Below are 9,895 nucleotides of genomic sequence, written 5' to 3'. Positions count from 1 at the left end.
ACTGAAAGATGAGCTGATAAAATTTTGGTGGTTCAACTTCACTGTGACATCATCATGTTAAGCTCTCTTTCAGTCCTCTGTCCTCTGTAAAAATAGTCTCTAAGTGAAGACAGCATGTTTCTCACCAGAAATTATTCACTGGAGTCACACATGTACAGTGAGAACTTCAATTTTGCTTACACTTAAATTATGTTCCCTCAAAGTTACAGATCAATATAGTGGTAAGTTTGATAATACATCCCTTCAAAGTCTTCACTACAGATATTATATGAGTGTGGACAGACATGGATGTAAACTGTAACTCGACTGGTTGGTGGAGACAAACAGCTGTTAGACAGTAATTCTATTTTTTGACTGTTCTGTTTTATACGACCACTGACAGCTGACTTCTCACTCTTCTTAACCGACCAGTGGGGCCGCAAGTGATCAACAACTGCTTCAGTTTGAAATGAGGTAATGTATGTGGAGGTCATGTTAATGTTGGTGGAACTTTGCAAATCTCTGCTGGTTAAATCTGACAGTTGTGGTGACAGTGCAGTAGGTGCTTCACCATCTGATGCCTGGTGGAGATCTGCACTCTACTGCAGGCATGTCCAAAGTCCAGCCCGGGGGACAATCATGACCCGCAGTAAGATTTCATGCAGCCCGCAGCTTTGGCCTTATAATGTATTATTTATGGCCTGCTAGCACTGTCTAACAGAATAAATAAATCATAAAACTTTAAAATGTAATTCCTCCTTTCACCACATAGTGGCAGCACCACATTAATGCTATCTGGCTCTGCATCCTTGCTGCGAACCATTCTCTGCTCATTGCTGCCATGGCAACTGCAAAGAAAAAGAGGAAAGTTGATAGTGAGGGCTGCCGCTTTCAGGAGAGATGGGAATTACAGTACTTCTTCACTGAAAATCGAGGCAATTGTGTTTGTCTCATTTATCAAGAGACAGTTGCCTTGTTTAAGGATTTTAACATAAAGAGACACTACCAAACTAAGCATGCTAACACAAACGACAAGCTAACAGGGAGTGACTGCGCTGAAAAAGTGAAGCAACTCCAAGCTGCTCTGGCATCACAACAGTGATTCTTCACGCGGGCCTGTGAGTCAAAGGAAAATATCACCAAAGCAAGCTACAAAGTGGCCATGTTAATATCTAAACATGACAAACCTTTTACTGAAGGTACATTTATCAAAGACAGTGCCATGAAAATGGTGGAGAACATTTGCCCCGAGAAGAAACAAGAATTTATGAATGTTTGCCTGGCATGTAATACTGTGGCACGGAGAGTTGAGGACATATCATCAGATATTCAGAGACAGCTGGGGGACAGGGGAGTGGCTTTTGATTATTTCTCATTAGCCTGCGATGAAAGCATGGACGTATCTGACACTGCACAGTTCTTGATTTTTTTAAGAGGAGTTGATGACAACATGAACATAACAGAGGAGCTGCTTGACCTCCAAAGCCTTAAAGGCCAAACCAGAGGAACGGATTTATTAATTTCTGTTTGTGAAGCTATTGATGATCTGAAACTACCATGGAGTAAAGTTTCTGGGATCATTACCAATGGTACGCCTGCCATGGCTGGTGAGTGAAGTGGATTGTCCACACTGATCTGCAATAAAGTCAGCGAAGAAGGAGGTAACGCTACTAAACTTCACTGTATAATTCACCAGCAGGCTCTCTGCACCAAACATCTCAAATTTGATCATGTTATGAAACCAGTGGTAAAGGCAATCAATTCTATTGGCTCTAAAGCTCTACACCACCGACAGTTTCAGCAGTTCTTGCTTGACATCCAGGCTGAATACGGAGACATAATATATCACAACGATGTGAGGTGGCTAAGTCGGGGGTCTGCAATGGAGCGATTTTTCTCTCTCAGAGAGGAAATTGGACATTTTTTGGGTGAAAAGGGGCAGCCGATTGAAGAACTGTCCGATCCTGTATGTCTGTCTGTTTTGGTTGACATAACGAAGCATCTGAATGTGCTGAATGTTAATCTGCAAGGACAAGATGCAGTGGCAAGCCAGCTGTATGCTCACATCAAGGCCTTTGGAACCAAGCTGCAACTTTTCCAAAGACACTTGTCCCAAACAGAGCCCTGCACCGCGCACTTCCCAGCTTTGAAAGAGGTCATTGACAGTTTCCCACAGGACAACATCAGTGCACAAATGATGAGTTATGCAACAGCTATCGCATCTCTTTCTGTGGAATTTTACATAACATTTTCGGGATTTTGCAGTTATTAAAAAGGACATGTTGCTTCTCCCTTCTCCCTTCTCCGTGGACCCTGAGGATGCTCCTCCACAGCTGCAGCTGGAGCTCATTGAGCTGCAGTGTGACGATGAGTGGCACGGCAAACACCAGCAGCTTTCTCTTGCTTGACTTTTACGGGCAGCTGGATGAAGGCAGTTTCCCAGAAATGCGAACATTTGCTAAGAAAATGCTGAGCTTATTCGGCTCCACATATTTGTGTGAGCAGACATTCTCTGTCATGAACTTAAACAAGAACCAATTGAGGTCAAGACTAAGTGACTCCCACTTACGTGACATTTTACGCATCTCAACCACTTCCCTCAATCCAGACCTGGCCTCTTTACTGAGATCCATTAGTGTCATCAAGTTATTGGTTTCTTACTTATGGCACTTAGTTTATTAAACATCTTGAATACGATTTGGTTATAACTGTTGATGTTATGTACCTGTAGATGTGACACAAACTATTACTTTCTGAAAGATCTTGTAAAAGACAAGAGCAAAATTCACTCATTTTTAAACTTTAATAACAGACAACTTTACATTACATATAACTCTTGTTTAAAATGATCATGAGGCAAAGATATTTATCAAACTCATGGAAATTTAAGGTATTCCATACAGTTCAATGTTAAATGTTATCTGACTCTCCAGATATGAATGAAAGGCAGAATTGTGTTTTTAGAGTTGTTCACGTCTGCCTGAGTGGCTTATATTTGGTTACATTGCCATTTGAAAAATAAAGATAATTGTTACAATAAAAATTGTTTTATAACAGTGTATATTTGCATGTAACTTTGGGGTTAAAAAAAAGGAACTACTGGCCCCCGGGCATCTTCACTTCATCAGATCTGGCCCTCTTTGCAAAAAGTTTGAACACCCCTGCTCTACTGAGTGACCTCCTCTTTATGTGTCGTTATATCGGTATCACAGCAGTTTGTAATAGTCATGAAATATTATGTATAGATCAGGGGTTCCCAAACCTCCCAGAGACTCAAAATTTCAACATTGGGGACAAACCTGCAAGTCAGTGATGGAATTTCAGAATGTCAATCATGGCTAGCAAGTCAGCACCAGCAATAGCAGCTAACACTGACAAGTGTACAGGTACACAGATTAATAGATAAAATTGTGTAAATATTTCACAAAATGTTTGGCTTGCTGTAACGAAATGCATTCATGCAAAACAGAAGTCCCTCCTATTTCAGATCTGAATTATCTTCATGTAACCAATAATGGTTGTCATGATGAGGAGCTCAAAAAACTTTCGTTCCGTTCTTTATACATTTCATATCCATGAGGACATGAGGGTCCACTAGAGTCCTTGTGATGAAATTTTGCCATCAGAAGATGTACAGTACCTGTAGGCTCTGTGTGGATGTCTGTGTACTACTCCCAGTTTGCTGCAGACTTATCCATCCAGCCACTACGCTGATCCTGTAGATGCCGATCTACTGATCCTCCAAGCAGACTCCAGAACTACTACGTGTCTGTGGTGTCTGCAGCTGCCTGTGTATGTGTCCATTTGGAAGTAGAATCCAGGCTTTAAAAAATGGTAGCTGTAGGTGAAAATCATGTTCAACGCTTCCAAGAACCTGACAGGACAGTGTGAGTATGTGACTGATAGATAAGCTACACAAATGTGGGATTTACACTCTGCTTTAATGGTTTTATTTCATGTTTGTGAGAAAAAAGGCTTAAGGACGAGGAGTCTGTTCTCCTTGGATTAAAAATATCTCAGGAAAACTTTCCCAACAGAACCAGTGAGTGTGTGTTGTATCTTAAAAAAAAAGTCTTTATCCTAAAACAGGAGTTTTAGAGAAAGCCATAGGTAAGCAAAAAATAAACACTGTAGGCAGAATGTAGAGTATTAAGCCAAGCAACCCACAGTTCTGCCTGTTTTACTCACATTTCTCAAGGTGATGTTGGTTAATGGCAGAGGCCTTCTTACAATGACACCTATACATCATTCTGGTGGTGTACAGTGGTTTACTTACACACACACAAACACACACTGCCTTCACTCTCCCTGCTGTCATTAACAGGACCACTTTCCTTGGCGTATTTCCCCGCAGGTTTCCTCTGTACTCTCCAGACTTTTGCAGAACCAGGACGCGACTGACAGCCGCTTGTAACTTGAAATTTGTAGCTTCCAGGCCAGAGGCCAACACCCTCACTGCCTCCAGCCAAAACATGCAACCCCAGCCTTCAGCTGTGTACTTAGAGCTACAGCAAAAGGTTTAAAATGCCATTACAAATGGAAAAAACAACCTGGAGAAACTTGACAAAATAATGTCAAAAAGTTTGAGTTAGAGTTTCAGCTCATTCTGCCATGCTGGGAGTTTTGATAATGACCCTGTTCCATGGAGTCCTGCCAGACACTGTATACACTCACTACAGGCTCTGTTTCAGTCCATGTAGAGGCAGGTTCGGAAATTTGGAAAACAGAGTTTCTGTAAAGCTGCTACAAGCAATTCTGGAGAAAGATAGTTGGTCTGTTGAGTCTCATTCCCGTTGTCAACGTCAGTATTTGACAACCTGTGAATGAGACTGAACAATCAACCACCATTTTCCAGACTCACCTACAGCAGCTCACTTTAAAACCAAATTAAATTATTTGTAAGTAAGGAGTAAAAACTTTAAATTTCTTCAGGGGTTCTACTAACTTTTAATTTGATACTTAATATTTATTCAGGTAAGTCTCATCTGAATGTACACCATTTAAAAACATAAAAAGCAAAAATTTAAAACATTCCTGGACAGTTAATCTATCGTGTTAGAGCCATCGCTGTGTCTTCCTCGTGTCTAACTATTTTGTCATGTAGTTCTGCTTTATGTTATTACAGCGTGTGAACTCTGGCCTGTGGTTGGCTCCAGCTGAAGGAGGGCATGGCCTACCTCTGTTATCAACTCCTGTGCTATTCGGCCTGCTGATTGGTGTCCTCCTCTCATCTGTCCACCAATCGCTGGACTGCAGCTGGAGGCCCGACACTATATAAGCTTGGCGAGCGTGTCACTTATGGCGGCTGACTTTCTCATAGGCAGCTTGCCACTTGTTCTTCTTGATATTGTCATTTAGAAAACTGCGTTCTGTGTTGGTTGTATGTATGTATGTATGTATGTATGTAAGAGGCACTAGGTGTATGGGAAGGGACTGGGCCAGGTAACAGTTTCAATAACTGATGAAGCTGTCACACACACAGTAGGATTTAAGGTTGTAATTATATTTCTTTCTTTGTGTTGAGCAGCACCCATCAGCCCTGTCACCTGTATAAGTTGCTCCTTTTTTGTATTATTTGTCAGTTCATCAGCTTTGTGTTAATAAATTACTTTTACTTTATCACTTACATCTGGTTTATGTTCGTTCCCTTTTCCACCACAAGCTAGGGGTCGTAACATATAGACAATTGCAATCAATTAAATAGCAGGTCATAATAAATAAATATAGCAAATAAATACAGTGTATTAAGGTATTTAAGCATAAAACCACATAAGACCACATAAAATTGTTACATGAACATAGGTATTTAACCAACAAGCTAAAGACCATAGAAAACAAAACAGAAAAAAAAAAAAAGAAATAATGGACTCTTATGCTTACTATATACTAATACTATACACTGTATACTGTAATATGACAATTAATTCAGTTCTGTTAACTCATGGCAGTGAAAGGGTTGAATCAGTCATTTTAATATAACTATAATCAAAGAGTATGTATGACACTTAAGACAAATATTTAAGATCTGATAACCCTGACTTTTAGTTTATTAAGTCAAGAAAGTTGTGGTAACTGATTGCCTTGATTTTTAAGTGCTGCTGACTGAATTGGGATTACTGTGTATTTAAGCCGCTTTTTATTGGGTCTACAGAAGCGACAACACAACATCTCTGGTCTGAAAAAAAAAAACTGCCTCTGGATGGTTCAACTCAAATGTTGATTTTCAAGTTTCAATGTGTGTTGAGAGGAGATTTTGACATGCTGGGGGCACTGTAACAGTTTAAGAGTACTTTTGGCCAAACCCTTGTATCACTTACAATAACACTGCACCTGCCAAGTTGAGGTCCGGAAACGCGGTGGCATTGCTCAAAGTAAGTTCAATGGACGATTACATAATATGAAAGCAAACCTCAGTGTTAGTATGACACAGTTTTAAGAGAAAAGGCAAGCAAAGGAGGCAGTGGCAAACAGAAAAAGTGTATTGTGGCAGAATGTATGTTGCGTCTCTGGTGTAAGTGGGCTTGCATTGTTAACTCTCCTAACTGCTCAGCTCTCAGTAACCAATCACTGTATGAGGGCACTCTGAAAAGGCAGGTAATTGTCATCTCTGACCCCTACTTCCTGGTCGCCTCACTTCCTGTTCAGCCCAGTCCGCAATCGTCACAGATTTTCCTATTGTGGATCCCCATTTTATTGATTGTAATATATAAGATTTATCTTTTTTAATTGGAAACACATCTCGTGCTTCCTTCGTATAATAAACCTGTATGCATTCTCTGGTACTGGTATTGTCAAAATTAATATAATTCCTTGAGTGAAACTTACTCACTTACTCACTCTGCTTGGTGCAATATGTTTAACCCTAACCAAGCATGACACCTCTTCCTAACTGGAAGCAATGCAAATGAGCGAGCGATTAAACGATTGTTTCAGTTGTTCCCAGTGAGGATGTTCTATCATGATTTGTGCATCAGCAAACAGGCTAAGACAGACTTGATCACTTTCACCTCTTTTTTGGGGGTTTGGCTTTTTACACCTTCAATTTATAGCAAAGCTGAAGACATGACAAGAAAAGGGGACAGAGAGTAGGGGAATGACACACAGCAAAGAGCCATGGGTGGGAGTTGCACCCCTGGCCACTGGGCAAATGCTCCACCAACTAAGCCTCCAACCTCCAACTGATTTTCATTGGAAAACACGATCAGCACTGCTGATACATCAGTCGTAGCATGTCTGTACAATTGAAGTTTGCTCGTTCATTCATTAACCCAATAAGATCAGAAAATGCCAATATGATCCTTAGAAAAATTGCCACATATCACTGTGGTTGCCATTTGTAAGTGTTTTGGAAGGCACTGACAAAGACAGTCCTGTCAAAAGGGGCGTTGGATTGGTTTGGAAGACAGCTTGAAACAATGTATTCCGTCTGTTCTTGAAGTTTTGTGGATTTGTGTGATTCTCGAACTGTCAGACTTCATCATAGTGATGTCAGCATGTCCCCAGTGCAGCAATTACCCCGTTGATTCCACAACAGGCAGAACTGATGCCCAACATCAAGAAATTAAGATCCATTTTGATGATTTCTGCAGGTACGTCTATGATTATCTTTGTATCATGTGTTTTTTGTTCCCTTGTTGCATTAAAAATGCCATAAATATTCTATTGTTCAGGTGTTGTTTCTAATGTAGACTGGCTGGTAATTGTGTACTTGAACACCCAGCTGCTTGATGCAGTGTGAGATGCAAGTAAATCTGAATAGGAGTCAAAACATGCTGGTAAACATTTACTGCAGCTCTCTGGCTGCAGACCAGAGAATACTAAATCAATGCATAAAGCTAAAGCAAGGCTGCTCTCACTTACACACATCCACAGTTTGTATCTATAGCTATGTGTTATATACAGGGAGAATTTACTAAATAGGAATGCACACACACTTCTCACACACACACACACACACACATCCACTCACATGCAGTGTGCAGTGTTTCAGCAGATTGGCCAGCCTCTGCTCCAGTCTCTGATTTATTGTGGCAAATTGAAAGATTCCAAGAAGTGAGTCAGTTTGTGTTGGCAAGGCTCAGTTAGAGCCTCCAGGTCAGCGCCCCCACCCCACCCCACACACACTTCCTCATATTAACTAGAGAAGCCAGTGTAAGCCTTCCTAAGCAAATATACCACTAAAACAATATCCATTAAAGCAGGAGATGGTGGCCGTAAGTCAGGAGGGGCTGCAGCCCTCACTAACACAGCAGCACTGAGTGATGAGCTGTCATCAATCAAACACCACTTTTGTCCTGTGTGACATGCCGTAATCTGACCCTCACCTCACACACAGGTTCTCACCATAGTGTTCTCTGCAGGGACAGTCTTTTTTTTATCATCTATCATTGAGATTTAATTTAACACGAGTGTGAGAACTGTTTAAACATGTGGCTATATGAGAATTAAAAACTCACCTCAACCACATATATTTAGCTTTTAAAAATTTATAAAGGTAAGACTTTATAATAACAGTCTTTATTAAGAGTCATAAGTCTTGTATAAATAATGGCCTTATTAATAGTTAATGAATCACTTTATAGATCTGTGATAAGACATTAATTATTGACAATTATTTTTGTTCTTTCTATGTGGTAATAAAATGTACAGCAGTTTATTGTTATAAAAAAATGTTTTTCACTTCATAACAAGATATTTTCACCTTACTATGATGTACAAACTCATCACATTATTAGAAGAAACTTTTCTCTTTGTGCCAATATACTATTTATGTTGGTCTAACTTGAAATGTGTCATGTTATGTTATAATGTGGTAACTTATTACTATTAATAATTAATAGTTAATATAACTATTAACTTATTATATTATATAAGTTATCAAAAAACATGAAATGTTTTACATTATAAGAAGATAAATATTACATGTATTATTATAACATATAGTATATTATTATAAAAAGAAAAGTCATGACATTATAACAATAGAAGTTATCACATTATAAATATAACATGAGCTATCTTGTTTTAAAGTAATAATATACGTTAACACATTATAATAACATCAGTTATAATGTTATAACATTCTAACAACATAAGTTACCATGTTATAACATTCTAACAATATATGTTGTTATGTCATAACGTTACAGTAATATAATGCAAGTTACCATATTATAGCATAATGACAATATGAATTATAATGTTAACTCTATAACAGTCTAAGTTATCATTTTATAACATTATAGCAATAAAGTTATCAAGTTATAACAGTATAATTTATCATGTTATTATGCTGAAGACCAGGGTTGGGCAACACTGCTATAGATGTATATAAACTTTTCACATTACAATGTGATACTGATGGCTTGTTATTTTTCTGGCATGGCAGCAATTCACTTACATGGTAAAGCAAACAAATGCTGGTAATCCAAACTTAATAAAGTTTAATAAATTGATTTTTGTAAGTAGTAAGTGACTGTACAGTCTGAGCAGTCAAGTAGATTTTTAACAACCTGGAAACTCAAAGTATGTATGAGGTCATAATGTATTAACCATTTGTAACAGGGTATCTCTGTATCAGCACCTTCACACTATCTCACCTTAATTCTACTGGCACTAATTGAGAGTGGTTTTGTGTGTGAGTCAGCCAATGGCTGTGATGCAGGTACTGACTGAAGGCAGGTGTGATTGAGTGTGCTTCGCTCTCTAGGTTATTTAAGCCACATGCAGCAAACACTGCTGCCTCTCATCCTCTCTCATGTGTTTCTGTCTGCAGGTATGTGATGCATGATTCAAGTGAATGATAGTGAAAGGGCTCCAACTATTTGTGTGTGCATGTAAATTTAACTGTAAATATTGGCCTCTAATCCTCTTGTGTGTTTCTATTTGCAGACCGAGGTCCACGCCAAATGCAGCA

At 39.1% G+C, this 9,895-nt stretch overlaps 1 pseudogene; it reads left to right on the top strand.

The window, feature by feature from the left end:
* Positions 1-618: 618 nt before the first annotated feature.
* Positions 619-2,387, top strand: LOC146311405 (general transcription factor II-I repeat domain-containing protein 2B-like; annotated as a pseudogene).
* The last annotated feature ends 7,508 nt before the right edge of the window (positions 2,388-9,895 follow it).

Source organism: Lutjanus erythropterus, chromosome 18 (genome assembly GCF_056507025.1).
Source record: "Lutjanus erythropterus isolate fLutEry1 chromosome 18, fLutEry1.hap2, whole genome shotgun sequence".
Classification (NCBI taxonomy): domain Eukaryota; kingdom Metazoa; phylum Chordata; class Actinopteri; order Lutjaniformes; family Lutjanidae; genus Lutjanus; species Lutjanus erythropterus.
The sequence above is the reverse complement of the archived record's forward strand: the minus strand, read 5'-3'. Positions and strand labels throughout refer to the sequence as shown.